We start from the raw sequence: 16067 nt of genomic DNA, 5'->3' as shown, positions 1-16067 counted from the left end.
TTCTGCTACACCGGTTCTTATCCTAGACAGTTCTGCTAACTTTTCTTTGTAGGCTGATTTCTGCACTTTCCAAAGGCTACTGGAGGTGATCTAAAGTGCAAATGAAAGCTCACTAGCAGTTCTTCATTTTCTGATTTCGACTTTTTTGAATTTCAAGCTATAAAAAGGAGCTGCTTTTCGAGTAGTGGATTGGTGAGTGGACCGCGCTGCTAGTTCTTATACGTGTAGGAGGTTCTCAATTTACGTTTTGGATGACTTTTTTGTCCTAATATTATTGTTTTGGCCTGGAAGGACATCCTAGCATAAGAACTAGGTATCTAAAATCATTATTTGTGGTACCTACCTAGCGTAGGTTGTACAAAGAGAGAGGACCCCGCTGCTAACATTGATGATCAAACTTCTCTCATTATCTTCCCTGTTGATCGTTCCGAACAAGTTTTTCACTTTTCCGAACTATTATCGCAGTGCATGAAGGCAAAAACAAACATAAAAAAGTTTCTGCAAAGCTAGGAGAGAGAACTGTGCTTACTAAAGCAAGGACACTTGACACAAAATTTCACCAAAAAATTTATCTGGGCTAGCCTCGACTACCCCACTGTTGCCACTACTACCCCACTACTTACATTTACCACATTTGATATACTGATCTCTCTTTCTGATCTCAATAGAAGACAAACACTGGCCCCAACACTTGAATTAACGTCCTCTCTAACATCTCCAATACATAATGGGCCATCTATTATGTAAATAAAGGGCCACGGACCCAACTGCTAAGGCATAAATCGAAAATGAACAATCTGGGTAATATAATCAACGAAGCTACACAGTAGCGAAATAAGCTACACAGTAGCGAAAACAAAACAAAACATTAACAAAGCTCAGACAAATCAACTACAATATTATAAAACAACATATCAACAACAAAGACTCAACAAAATAAAGACGAAAGTAGTTTGTGATAATCAAGCAGTATGGTCTGGTCTCACCAGTTCTCGAACACAAGTTTAAACAAAGTTTCATTCAGCTAAACGATTGACAAGTGCCTTCAATTTATCATATATCTTGTTCACAAGGTTCTTGCGGGAATTTTTTCCAGTTTTGTCCTGAACTGCAGCTGCCATCTCAATCTTACTAGGGGTGGTCTTGGATGGAAAAATATGAGGAGAAGACCCTTTTCCTCAGCCTTCCAGTTTATTCTGCCGGAAAATTTGTTGACGCTTGCAATGAACTCCCTTCTCCTCCGTTCCGGAACAACGCTCTGAGATTTCCTAGAGGCAGAGAGTACTGAGAGATTCTCGTCGAAGTCCGAGAAAACTTCGTAGCGGTCATCAGGGTCGTCGTCAACCTCCTCGAGCTACCGTGCCATCTCTTCTGCATCAATGTCACTCTCGTCCTCAGAAGCGTCCATATGCTGTTAATGGGCCTCTACCTCAAACATCGCTTTGACGTCCTCCTCGTCCAGGTCAGACTCTTCATCTACTTTGGGGAAACTAGCAGCCAGGTCCTCCCTCACATTTGATGAGCTTGGTCCTTGTTTGTCCTTATCTGGATGTAGGTGTGGAAATAAAGGCCCGTCGTTGCTGGTTTTGAAATATATCGTGCTATTCGCCATTTCATCGAACTCATGCGGGTTACATGAGCCGGGAGGGTCTTAGTTTTCTTTGTGGGAAATCTGAAGAGTTTGCCGTACTCGTGCATCACACTGCCCGAATTGACAAGATCCATTACATAGTGCCGTGTCTCTGTCCGATCTGGTGTGCCGTTTGCATAAGATGCGCTTGATATAATTGGGGGTTACTCTCCTTCTCACCAAACATATATGTAGACAGTACTCTGGGCATTGACGTAGGATTAAATTGCTTGTTGAGCAAGGACCTCGGTGCTATCTCAGACAGCAAGTCTTTAACAAATCGAGCCATGGACTTTTCTTTTTGATTCAATATAGTTGGGAACAGATAAGCAGGCTCCGTGCCCGTTTCCATTCGGAAAGCTTCGTACATTCGATCGAACCAAGGGATTTGTTTGACTGTTAGCTCGAATTTTACTGCGTTCTGTGCACCGGTCTTGTGCTCAGTTGAGTAGACGACCTCACCTCATTGCAACGGGGCGTACTGGTTGAAGGTAAGGTTCAGGATCGGCCCAGGCCGGGTTCCTGATAGTGAATGGAAGTAAAAAAGACTAGTCCTTTCAAAAAGTTATAAGAGTAGTTGATAGCGGTGGGGCTATCCAGGTGGTCCGTGACACACTGTAACATAGTTGAGCATTATTCAGGAGATGGGGTTTTGTTTTTTTTTCTTGTTCTGTAAAAGTACCAGGTCCTTTTCCATTTGATGGTGGTAGTCCCCTGATATCTCCGACAAAACGTCCAACCAAACATCGTAAGGAAGTTTCATCTGCTTCTGATTCCTTCCGATGTAACGCAGATACTTCTTGAGCACAACAATAAAAAGGATTATAGAGCTCGCCTTGTAATTACCGTTCTTTTTCACTTCATCGATAAGCTTGGACTCGTCTTCGTGCCTCCTAAACTGTCCTGTTGCAACCCACAGCTTATTGAGATGATGTTAGAACGTCTTCGTGACGCGCTTATGAACGGCGTCCGTGCTGTTATTTTTACGACAGGCTTTCTTGAATTGATCTCTAACAAAAAACTCCAATTGAATTCCACCATTCACCTTGGGCTCCCGTAGCTGCGATAATTCCTCCTTTATGAACTCTGCAATCTGATGAGATCCTTTGGATTATTAATCTGCGGGATATCGTTGTCGAAATGATCAGGGAGTCCAACAATAACTTGGCGGTTCTTCCTGTCCCCTTTTGTCCTATGGTCGGTTGTGTTGACGAAACGTCGGAGGCACAGACTGCAGTCATACACTGGATCTTTGCACGACGAGCTCCTGTTGAGATGCCGTCTACAATCGAGAAGATAAAGGCGTACACTCCTTGTCATGGCCTTGTGACCTTTGTAGTAATGCTGGGACATATCTGCAAGTTTCCGTCCACAGACGTCGCACCTCGTCTTGTGCTTTACTCGGTGAACTCTCGGACTGTCGAGCTGTTCCAATTCATCGAGCTCGGCTGCTTCTGAGATCGGGGTTAGCTAAAAATAATGTCAGAATGGATACCGTATATATATATATATATATATATATATATATATATATGTATATATATATATATATATATATATAAATATGTATATATTATATATATATATATATATATATATATATATATATATATATATATAGCAACGAGTTCTGACCTCACTTTTATTTTTAATAACTGTACAGAAGATGGCGTTCTCTGTCCCAAATGGCGTTCTGTGAGCGCTCGTTTGCAAGTTTAGCTGTGAGTCCTGGTCCTCATGTACATTTTCACTCCCTTTCTTCTTCTTACTTGGCTTTGGAGTGACTGGCGCAGACTTCTTGCGTTCACTAGCTGAGATGACCGTGAACCTTAATGGCACATCGGAATATGTTGCGATAAAGTCGTGGCTTTTGTTGAGAATTTCCTTCCCGGAAGGTGTCGGGGTCATTGTTGTCAAACAGTCCTCCATTCAAAGGCAAAACAAATCTGAAATATTCAAAATACATTGCACAGAAGGAAGTACTACTATATGACCCAAAGAGAGAGGAGCCTACTGCTAGTCGGTGAATACTTGGAAAACCCAATTCCCCATTACAATAGGTCTAAAAACGCGGAAACAGATGCTAAAATTGACCAGGAGTTCAACACACTGACAAAAATTGTTTTTCCTACATCCAAAATTTACAAAGATTTCACTCTCCAAAAAAATTATTTCACGGTATTAATTGTCGAAAACACAAAATGCCCGACTTTTTAGTGTTCTCCTGTATTAGAAAGTTTTTCCGTAACAGTTTCTGTTCCAGAAGATTTTTCTGACCGACAGAGACCAAGACCGTCATACGAGCTTCCGAGTGTGTTCACTTATTGATCTCCTTTTCTTTTTAGTTGGAGGGTCCCCCTATAAACTTTGCGCCGAGGATAGCCGACTACTGAAATTACTCTAGCAGCAGCGTAAAACCTCTAAGTAGTAGTAGTAGTAGTAGTAGTAGTAGTAGTAGTAGTAGTAGTAGTAGTAGTAGTAGTAGTAGTAGTAGTAATAGTAGTAGTAGTAGTAGTAGTAGTAGTAGTAGTAGTAGTAGTAGTAGCAGTAGTAGTAGTAGTAGTAGTAGTAGTAGTAGTAGTAGTAGCAGTAGTAGTAGTAGTAGTAGTAGTAGTAGTAGTAGTAGTAGTAGTAGTAGTAGTAGTAGTAGTAGTAGTAGTAGTAGTAGTAGTAGTAGTAGTGGGGGACAAAATCCAACCTCACCTCCACGTGGTGTCCCCTGGGGTAGGTCATGTGCTGCGGCTCTCCGCTCACATGGTCGAGCTAACGAGGCACTGGTCTTCTAGTTTGTGGCTCAACTAGTCGTATCTCAGCCTTCAAACACCAAAGCAATGAGTACATTCAACCATGGCCCCGAGTCCCGGGTAAGGGGTGCTAAGAATCTCCCGAGGAACCAACTCAGAATTGCAACATTAAACGTCAGAACACTGACCCAAGCCGGATCTTTAGAGGCTTTGAAAATGGATCTGGCGCAATACAAGTTGGATATTCTGGGAGTGCAGGAGACAAGATTGCAGGAGCAAGAAATTGATCTCGGAGACCACAAGCTCTACCTGTCTGACTCGTGGTTGTCTGGTGTAAAGTCGAGACAAGGAGGAGTGGGCGTTGCTGTAAAGAAGTCATTGATAAACAGCATCGTAGAACAAGTGGCTCTAAGTGAACGTATTTGCTACGTCAAGTTCGCGGCTCGGATTAGAGCCAATCTAGCTGTTGTTGTCTGCTACGCACCTACGAATGAAGCTAGTCTCCAAGAGAAGGATTTGTTTTGGAGTCAACTTTCAGACCTAGTTTCCAGCTTCAAACATAGGGCGCGTATTTGTGTCATCGGTGACCTCAATGCAGAGCCTGGACACCAGTTGAATGACACCATGAGCTGCAGAGGCCCGTTTGGAATGGTTGAAGAAAATGATAACTCGGAAAAGTTGTTATCATTTTGCACTTCACACAAATTGCTCGTAGGTGGTACATGGTTCCAGCATCGGCAAGTGCATCGGTACACCTACAACCCTCCCGATCCGAGTTGTCGAAAAAAGATGCTGGATCACATTCTGTTTGCAGAGAGATACAGAGGATGTCTGACGAATGTGAGGACCAGAAGAAGGAAAACCACAATTACCGATCATGAACTGGTCATTGCGGAAGCATCTATGAAACTTTTGTCTAAAAAGCCATGTTTCACGCCCAGAATCAGTTCTGCAAAGCTGCAAGATGAAACAACGCGTGACTTATTCACGCAGGAGGTCAAGTTACATCTTGATAAGAGCGGCGATTTCGAGAATACAGAGCAGTCTTGGGACAATTTTCGAAAAGCCGTGAACCAAGCAGCAGTGAAATGCCTCCTTCCGGACAAGCGAGTGAACAAACCTTGGATTTCTCCAGATTCTCTGGAACTTATCCGGAAACGAGCTGATCTACAGTTGAAGAAACACAGCAGCGCGGTGGCGTTGTTAGAGTTCACAAACTGCTGTAAGGAAGTCAGAAAAGCTCTACTTGCAGACAAACGGGCATGGCTTGAACGCTAAGGCCAAGAAGTGCAGAGCTTTGCGGAGAGAGGCAACTTGAATGAGGTTTTTGGGGCATCACAGCAGATTTGCCGAAACTGGAGTCCCCAGTTGACCAAATTAGTTTCAAGCACTGGCGTCAACTTACGGACGAAAGAGGAACGACTTGAACGCTGGACGGAACATTTTAGTCAACTCCTGAATCCCTCAATATCCAGTTGCAGTACGAGATTGGATCCCGAAGAAGCAGCTGAAAGCTTGTCGATTGACCTGAGCCCAATTCGATTTGAAGAAGTGCTTGAAGCTGTCCGCAGGTTGAATAATGGCAAGGCAAGTGGACCCGATAACATTTCCTGTGAGATGTTGAAAGCACACAAGGGTATTGTCGAGTGGCTCTGGGACATCATAGATAAGTGTTGGTCGACGGATGTTCTGCCCGATGACTGGAAGGTAGCAGAAATTGTCCCATTATACAAGAGTAAAGGAAAGAGGTCAGAGTGTTCGAACCACCGAGGGATCTCTCTATTGTCAGTACCAGGCAAAGTGTTCGCTTCCGTTATTCTCAATCGATGCAAAGATTCAGTGGATCGCGTCTTAAGGGAAGAGCAGTGCGGCTTCAGAAAAAGCAGAGGATGCGCCGATCAACTCTTTGCCCTGCGTCAAATAATAGAGAAATCAATGGCGTTTCAATTGGATATTAGCTTTTGTTTCATAGACTTTCGAGCGGCATTCGATTCTGGCGATCGTGAGCAGATGTACCAGATAATGAAACACTATGGTCTTCCGCAAAAAGTGATAAACATCATAAGAAACAGCTATGATGGATTCAAATGTCGAGTCAAAGCCGAAGGTGAGAAAGGACGCTTATTTGATGTCAGAACGGGCGTTAGGCAGGGTGATGTGTGGTCCCCAATCCTATTCGGCCTTGTCATCAACTACATTTTGGCTAACTCGGTGCATGGAGGATTAGACATTGGGAGATTGGTGGCTGACTTAGATTTTGCTGATGATGTTGCTCTCGTGGGGGTCTCAGACAGTGAGGTGCAAGAAAACCTACATCGAATCGAGGCCCTTGTGGAAGCCGCTGGTCTGAAGATTAATGTGCCCAAAACAAAGAATATGGGCGTAAAATGCGACAGCCCAAATGTTGTTGCAGTGCCTAGTATCCAACAGAACGTGGAGATACTCACTGGAACACATAAAGGCAAACTAGGACTCCTGGCAGAGACATCTAGCCAGTCACGACTAACCATCAGCACGGAGGTGCTGCTGGGAACGAAAAAGAAAGCGGGCTGGTTCGAAACACAAGATGGCCGGAAGCTAAGATTGAAAGGCTTAGCGGTGGCTAAGCCAGCGTTGGTAGCTTCACAACAACAATCTGCGGTAGCAGATTCAGAGTTGCTAGAAAATGAGAGTCGGTCAGTGGTGGCTGACCAAGAGTCTTTAAGATGTCAGAATTGTCAGCGGCAATTCAGTACAGTTACCGGACGCAAAGTGCACCAAACAAGATTCTGCAAAGCCGGTTTGTCAAAGAATGTCGTCGACAAGTCAAAGTTCGAGCAACTAGAGGCGAGCCTTACCTGTGACAAGTGTGAAAGAAAGTTCAAAACAAATGGCCGAAAAGTTCACCAATCGAGATACTGTGGCAAACCTAAAGCAGTTGCCACACGCGTGTTTTCCTGCAAAGTACAAGATGTTCTCGGAAACGAGTTTGAAAACATAGAAGCGTTCAAGTATCTCGGATCATATGTCAGCCTCAAGCATGGAGACCTGCAGGAAGTCAATTGCAAACTTGCAGAAGGTAGACAACGGTTTGCTAACTTCCAAAATCTCTGGAAGAGCAAGCAGCTCAGCGTGCACCTCAAGTGCAATTTGTACAAAGCACTCGTTTTATCAGCCGTGCTGTACAGCTCAGAGACTTGGACTCTTTCGAAATTAATGGAGAGAAAACTTGAGAGTTTCCACTGTGGTTGTCTTCGGAGAATTCTACGTGTGTCATATTTGGAGAAAGCAACGAACGAATAAATTATGTCAAGATCACGAATGCCCCAACTATCCACGATGATCATGCTCAAACGGATAAAATGGTATGGACACATCCAGAGAATGGAACCAGGAAGATTAGCCCGCAGTGCCTTCGATTGGGACCCGCCCGATCAATACGTCCATGCTAGACGCGCTACTGGGGGCGACGGAAAACGTGGATGAGTCAAATCGAAGGAGACTGTGTACGAAACAAAGTATCGTTCACCAAATTGCAGCAGAAAGCAGCAACCGGGTCAAAGAATTCCTTCAATAATTTCGTCGGACAGCACTTCACAGAATAACCAAACAAATAACTCTTCTTGTTTTGTTTGTATTTGTTGCCAACCGTGCCTTTATTTCATATTTGGAATTAAAGTGTTGAAACAGTAGTAGTAGTAGTAGTAGTAGTAGTAGTAGTAGGAGTAGTAGTAGTAGTAGTAGTAGTAGTAGTAGTAGTAGTAGTAGTAGTAGTAGTAGTAGTAGTAGTAGTAGCAGTAGTAGTAGTAGTAGTAGTAGCTGTAGTAGTAGTAGTAGTAGTAGTAGCAGTAGTAGTAGTAGTAGTAGTAGTATTAGTAGTATAAGTAGTAGTAGTAGTAGTAGTAGTAGTAGTAGTAGTAGTAGTAGTAGTAGTAGTAGTAGAAGTAGTAGTAGTAGTAGTAGTAGTAGTAGTAGTAGTAGTAGTAGTAGTAGTAGTAGTAGTAGTAGTAGTAATAGTGGTAGTAGTAGTAGTAGTAGTAGTAGTAGTAGTAGTAGTAGTAGTAGTAGTTGTAGTAGCAGGGCTTCTGTGATACTGCACAAGGGATCTGGACCCCTTCAACTTGCAAGTTCTAAATTGTAAGTTTGCTTCTACAGTTGCTTGTCGTGCCATCGCATGCCAGTCTCCAGTTGCATTTATTCCTCTCATCGTAGTTGTTGAATTTGTCCCAGAAAGTGCGGAGCAATCTTTTCTTCAATCTAGTTGTAGCACGCATATCTGCTCGGAGAACATCAGAGAGTCGACATGTTTGAAAAAAGCAGTTCTCTTCAAGATTTTTCCTCGCTGGTCTCGAAACCTGATGCAAATTGCGGCGGAAGGACTCTGTGTATAAAGGAACTTTGAGTAAACTGGTTTTGTAGCGACCTTTAACTAAACTAGCTAAAGTTAGGAGGTTGTTAATCTGTATGTATATAGGTAGTGGTAAAATCGACAGGGACAAAAGAGCATCTTTATATGTTAGTTCACCGTAGACTATCTATTTAACTACTCTCTTTTGTACTTTCAAGTTTTGTCATAACATAGCGGCCTAAACCATAACAAGGATGGCCGCACATTAAAACTGGTACGATCATTGACTTGTACAGCCCCAGTCTCGCTTTTGTTTACAGATCAGAGACACGATTTTTTATCATAAAAAACACATCAATAGTTTTCGCACATGCCTCATCGATATGCAAATTCCATTTCAGCTCTCTTGAAAAAAAAGACCTAGGTCGATTTGTGTAGCCGCTGATTCAACGGTGTTATCTCCAGAAAAATAACTTTCATCTCTTTAGCCAATTTTGATATGAGTGCATTTCTCAAAGTTGAAAGTCGTACAGTTTTTGGAAGTCAAGCAGAACAGATTATCGAGGTCATCTTGAATTTTCGATCATTCCAGGCCTGTACTCAAAAACTTTGCATCATCGGCAAAGAGCAGAGGAAAAAGGCTTGTGCATGTGTTTGGTAAGTCGTTCACAAAAATTAAGAAGAATAAACGTCCTAAAATGCTACCCCGAGGCACTCCACTGAGTGCCCTAATCTCAGAAGAATAACTGCTATCAACTTTTGCGTACAGAGTTCGACGTGCAAGATATGAGTCCAACAATTTTAAAAACTTTCCTCGCAGGCCGGTTTTCAACAATTTTCTCAGTAAAATTCCATGATCTACACGATCAAAAGCTTTACTTTAATCAGTAAAGATAATATCAATCTCTTTTTGCTGTTCCGCACCTTCGTAGACTCTCTGTAGAAAAACTACTATCTAGGTGATTGTAAAGCGATTTCTTCGAAACCCAAATTGAGATATATGCAGATACGGTGAATAATGCTCATAGAGTTGATTGTATTAAACGCGCTCAAAAATTTTTGACGGGATGCACAGAAGCGAAACTGGCCAATAAATTGAAATGTCTGATGAGTCACCTTTCCTAAAAAGAGGGCTGACTAGAGGGTTTTTCCAGAAATCAGGGAAAATGCAAGTCTGAACAATTTTGCTAAAAATTTGAGCTAGAGAAGGACTCAAGGAAAAATTTAGTTTCTGAAAGAGAATTGGTGGTAGTCGGTCGGCACTTTGCTTTTGTTCTTGTCTAGGCTAGAACAGATAGCCATTATTTCCTTCTCGCTAACAGAAATTTTCTCTGTCACCTCACTGCATACAGATATGTAGGGCTCAGTATAAGGAGATGATATAACTTAGACAGACGGGAAAAAATTTTGCAAACAATTCTGCTTTCGTTTATCGTCATTCGCAAAGGAGCCTAGATAATGCTTTTTATGAGGCAATTGCGTTTTACGGATAGCTCTGAAATCCTTAAAAAGATTGATTGTGCTTCTTTTAGCAGCAAGATTTTTTCGTATTCAACTTTGTCACTGCTAGCAGCGATCTCTGTTTTTTCAGTTAGTAATTGATCTTTGGAGCTGGATTCGGGGTACTTTTTTCTCGCCGTTATCAAACATTTCAACAAATGCGAAGTTTCTTGAGACACCCATGGGGCAAGGATGCTCTGTGAACTGTTCTTTTGGGAAGACAAGTTTCCATGCCATCTTCAAGCCTTTTGTACAATAACTCGAGAACTTTATTCGGACTTGACCAGCAATAGCTACTAAATTTTTTAGTTAATAACATCTGAGAGAGCTGACTATAATCTCTTTTGCAATAACTAAAAATTTTTTGCACCGAAGCGTTCCGCCTTGTTAAGCGAAATAGTTTTACATTAAACATCAAAAATAGGGGAAAATGATTAAAAAGAAGGGTAAAATCGAAATTCTGTGTTAACTTTTCCAAGTTAACATCTCTTCTGGTCTGGACTAAGTCTAAAACTGCTGTTGCTGCAGTTGAAAAATTTTCAATTTGCCGCAATTTATTTGCCTCGAGTATGTCTAAGAAAGCAAGAAAGCATTTTCAATTAATAACTAGACGAGTAGCTTGACCAATTGACGGTTGGAAATTTAAAATATCCATAAATTATGATTTCATCGCCTAATTCTTTGGCTTTAAATATATTAAGAAGTAAATCAATTAGTTGGCTCTTGCTATACGCATATTTGGTACTGGACGGAGGAAGATACAATGAAACTGCCGAAACTTTCTTTTTTCCAAAGAATATTAGGCAAAGCGTAACTGATCCATGTTTCACAATTGAGAATAATTTTCTCACAATCGAGAGTACGTTTTAAACAAATCCTTGTTCCACCGTGAGCTGGAGAAATTGTCAAAGTTTTTCTGTTGGAGCAAAAACACTGATAATTTTGTAAGAAGAGATCTGCTACTAAGAAATTATCGTTAAGCCACGTTTCAGAGACCCAGATAAATCAAAATTTTGAATGGTTAAAAAATTGGCAAAAAATTGTCTCCTTTCTAAACTGAACAAACTACGTACATTATAGCAAAGAACCCTTCTTTCGCCTGTGCAAGTTATCAGTCAACCGCCAATGTCTACAGCTGCCTTGTGTAGATGCAGAATACCGTTTCTTATTTGAAAATTTGACGAATTTCTTTCTCTGGATTCAATAAGTTCACGTCGTTTTTTTGGTAGCTGCTGCTCCGCTTCTTCTTCTTTGTTTAGAAATTCAGAAATAAAACCTTTGTAGTGTCGTCATTAAAATTAGGCTCGTACAGTTTTAATACCGATGCACGAGCTAAAAATTTGTCGGTCACCTATCGACCGCTGAACTTCGCTAAAATTTGCCTGGGACGTATTCGGTCTGGTTTGAACTTTCCGAGCCTATAAAAGCTGGCTATTTCGTCCACCCTTATTCCGAAATTACTAACGGCTTCTAGTAATTGCTTCTCATCATGCGCAAAAAACTCATATCTGTTCTTGTTTGGCTTTTTGAGTTCAGGTATTCCACTAAATCTTAATTAGAGCGCCTAATCCTTTGAGCTTTCAGTAATAGACGAATACTTACCGTCAAAATTTCTAGGCTAGGATGCTGTATCGGGCACAGTTGATCCAAGATTAATAACCGCCTGCTTTACAGACTCAACTGTACCCTTGAGCTCGGAATTTTCTGTCAGCTCACGTGATGTTGCATTGCAAGCCATGTTCTCCTGGGCTGTTGGTAAACATGGGTCACAGATGATCACAATGTTTTGTGATTTTTCCAGCAACTTGAACTCATCTTCAAAATAACTCATAAAATCACTCTATGTCCATTTGTAGCATCACTAACAGAGACGGCAATTCTGTCCTGTTGCTTTGCTGCAATGTTGACAGATCTCATCTTGCTTTGAGGCCAGTCTTAACCATGTATCAGGCATTACACAATATAAAACCTATTTAATAAGTTTATCACAACAAAGCATTAGAAAATATGAAACCTATTTAATAATGATAGGTTGATAAGATATATTTAATAATTAGACAATATGAAACCTAATTTTCGGGTATGTGCAATCAGATGGTCAGGCTATGGGTGCATCACTGGCTGTAATACTAACAAACGTGTAAATGAAATCGTTTGAGGCATCACTGCAAAAACCGGAGCTCCGTGAAAACTTTTCCAGATCCGACCAAAACGGGAAGTGCAAAGACTGTAACCGGAGAGTGACTTACCGAGGAAAAGGAGTAGAAAGTGAGTCATGCAAAAACTGGTTTCATGCAAGATGCCAAAAAATATCGAATGAGGAATACGCCAACATGCAGGATGTTGTTTGGATTTGTACTTATTGCAGCAATCAACAGAGAGTGGGCATGCTAAGGAGATGAAATTGTTTAAAAGGTATGTGGATGATACTATCTACACGGTTCGTGGTGACCCGGATGAGTATTTAAAATTTGCAAACTCATTACACAACAACCTGCAATTTACCTTAGAAAAAGTGAACATGGATGGGGATTTGGCTTTTCTTGACATTAACGTAAATGTGAGCAGCAAAAATAATATCACCTGTCATTGGTATCAAAAACCAACTGACACTGGAATAATACTGAATTTTCGCAGCTGTGCACCGCTTCAGCATTAAAAAATGTGATTCAAGGGGGGGTTCACAGGGTTTTTAATGCAACCTCTGATTGGTTGGCCTTCGATCAGGCTCTTGAAGAGAACAAAACTTGCTGGACCAAATATCAATATCCAGAGGAATGGTCTTCAAAATTAGTGAATCAGACTCTAGAAAAGATAATAAGTGGCGGTAAAGACCAATTAAGAACAACACCAAAAGAGCATCAAAAAAGCAAGACTAAATCTATTGATAAGCCAACTATTTTTCTACAATACAGAGGCAACCTTACTCAAAACTTTGCAAGCACACTGAAGAAAGTATGCGAATTGCAAGTAGTTTTTTTACAACGCTGAAATTAAGATCGTGCCTCCCCACCCTGAAATCATCTTTCGATAGAGACCTGAAATCCCACGTGGTATATGAGATTGAATGTAATGGATGCGGATCCATCTATGTTGGGCAAACAAGCCGGCATGTTACCACAAGGATAACAGAACATCAAAAGAAGGATTCACAGGTGGGTCAACATCTGGTTGAATGTCATGGCGCCACGAATGACATTGAATGGAAAATTCTGGACGCCTGTCGGACAGTAGAAAAACTAATGATTATCGAAGCTATATATATCAGCAAGCTGAAGCCGGCACTAAACACAAGCGATGAGTATAGGGGGAGGGAACTCACGCTAAAATATTAGTTCAAATCATAATTTTGACTAGATGAGAATATATAGGGCAAAAAACATTTTGTGCATGACAAAACGAAATTTGCAAAACCTCCACAAGATACTTATGGTTAAGGCAAACTCGTAATAACCCTAAAAATACAAGAACATGGCCAAAATCGAAAAATCCGGAATAGGAATGTTTTTAAATAAATTGATAACAGATGTAAATACGAGTTGTAAATAGGCTAAATATTGTATATAGTGAAAAATTTGCGATTGATTTTGTAGAATAGTTCCTAGAATTGTTTTAATTGTCGTCTCAGACAAATGTAAATACATATTCATTTTATCTTTTAACAATTTGTAAAACAGTTTTAACCTGACGATGAACGTAAAGTCCGAAAACGTTTGTTTTAAATATTGGAAGTAATTTTAATTTGACAAATTGGTTTCCTTTACCTTTTTAATAAGTATCTCACATATGGAATAACAGTGTGGGCGGATCAGCCAACTGTCTTCAAGAAAAAATCGACACAATTCAGAGGCGGGCAAAGCGTTTTCGAATTATTTCCTCTTGGCGTACAATAAAAGACCATAGCCGTGAGGCAGATCAAATTCTGGTACAGAAAATTTGTAGTCAGCACCTGTTACAAGACCTTTTACCACAGAGGACAGAATACTCTCAAGAAAGACAGAGCGAGATTGCCCAGCAGAAGTGAAACAAATAAGTCGCTTTTTAAATCCATGTTCCCGAATAGAATACTTTGTAAATATCAATCAGCCTTTATTTTAGGTAGTTTAAGATTTTCTGCTGATGGCATTTTGAAATCGCATGTGGTGTATAGAGTTAAATGAAATGAATGCAATTCCATCTATCTTGGCCAAACCAGCCGACATGTTACTACTAGATTTTCGGAACATGGAAAGATTCCCCTGTGTGAAAACACCTCTTTGAATGTGGTACAGCGCCTGATATTGAATGGGATATTTTTGATGCATATCATGGGGTTGAGAAACTTATGGCAATTGAAGTGTAAAATGTAAAGGTAATGTAAAAAAAAATAATACAATTCTGTAAGAATCTAAACGGAATTTTCTCAGGCAGAGTCAACAATGCTTGGCCTCCTAATATGATTTTGATTAATAATAATAATAATAATAAAACAGAATTTAGGAAAAAGTCCAAGTGTTTTACATTAACCCCAGTTTGTTTCGTTCAGTTTATTAGATAATAAAATTCAGTTTTTTCACGTTCATGCAGTTGTTCATGCATTACAAGACATTATTATTGTGCATGGTTCTGGTGCATATTGAATCTAACAAGGGCAATCGTTAGTGAACTTGTTGGCGGAATTTCTTTAATCTAAATGTGCGGTAGCTTCAACGATTTTGAGCTTTCGAGATAAATTGGGAGATAATTCGAAAAGGCCTTTCAGGTTATCTCAAGACCTCAGAATTCAGGGATCCGTGTACTTCGTTTGGTAAGTTTCTAGAAAGTTTCTCAGATCAACTTGGCATCCGTCTTGGCTTGAAACAGTTTATGTGCTGCTGAACTCATGGAAGGATTTTTTCGGATCTTTTCCGTTTGTGCCCCCCAGTACGTTATGCGCCCCCCAGTTACAGAGCACGTGCCATTACATAGTAAATCATCATAGTGAAAATATGGCACGTGCGTCTGGGGGTTTCAAATAATATGCGCCCACTAAGCTGGGGGGGGGGGCACAAACGGAAAAGATCCATTTTTTCTTTAAGTAACATAGAAACACTTTTCTTTGGAAATATGCAACCTAACCTGTAACTGAAATAAATATATGGCAAAAAATGAGATTAATTTACTTGTAAACAACAGGCTGGCCAATTTCCGAAGCACTAGATTTGCCTTGCACGGGGATTTTGTTCTTTTTAGCTCATTTTTTTTACCTTGCTTTCTCAAAGAAGACTTTCCTCTCTGACTGTTGCTTACCTTATTGAAAGGGATAGGGGATACCGAAAATCTAAAAAACTATCGCGGCTATTGCGTATCAATCTGAAAGCTCTGCTTGAAAATTATGATGTCTTTTCATTTCATGTCAATGCGTCAGTCCTTGCCCATTTGAAAGTTTAGTGTATTTGTCTCAGTTTCATGGTGTTCATTTATCAATGCTTTTACCTACTTGAAGTATTAATGATTGACATGTTGCACATGAGTTGGTTGTCCTGGATAGAGAATGTAACAAAAATATAAAAATCAATATCAGTTCAATGAAATAACTTTGTTTTTTCATTTATGTGTATTGTTGGAAATTGTCTCTAATTCTGTAAACAAATTTGAGACAAATGGGTTCTTCCTTTTATGACTTTTTCTTTTAGCTTTTTTGGCCTACTAGATTTTTGAGCTGTTCTGGTCTTGTCAGTAGTCGATATTTGATTGAAATTGATCAGGTGTTCGATCTTCATAAAATTTTCAATTCTAATGATTGGTTTTGTCTGTCAAAAATTTGATTCTGATCAATATTCATGTTGTTTTTCTTGCTCAGTTTCATTTGTCGCCTCAGTCCTATTTTATATCTACAATGGTGTTT

At 40.4% G+C, this 16067-nt stretch overlaps 2 protein-coding genes across 4 annotated transcripts in view; both read right to left on the bottom strand.

Moving 5' to 3' along the window:
• The window catches only part of LOC142339327 (ubiquinone biosynthesis protein COQ4 homolog, mitochondrial-like), a 549842-nt gene extending 537647 nt beyond the window's left edge, over positions 1-12195 (bottom strand). For 2 of the 3 annotated variants that reach the window (XM_075389299.1, XM_075389297.1), the window contains exon 1: positions 12171-12195. The gene's annotated coding sequence lies outside the window, so the exon portion shown is untranslated. The remainder of the gene's footprint in view (positions 1-12170) is intronic. The other variant, XM_075389298.1, reaches the window with a different exon arrangement.
• The window catches only part of LOC142339330 (transmembrane protease serine 11G-like), a 528023-nt gene that overhangs the window by 253636 nt on the left and 258320 nt on the right, over positions 1-16067 (bottom strand). The window lies entirely within an intron of this gene.

Source organism: Convolutriloba macropyga, chromosome 5, assembly GCF_964194025.1.
Source record: "Convolutriloba macropyga chromosome 5, txConMacr16.3, whole genome shotgun sequence".
NCBI classification, from domain to species: domain Eukaryota; kingdom Metazoa; phylum Xenacoelomorpha; order Acoela; family Convolutidae; genus Convolutriloba; species Convolutriloba macropyga.
Note: the sequence above shows the minus strand (reverse complement) of the source record. Positions and strands in the feature narration are given on the sequence as shown.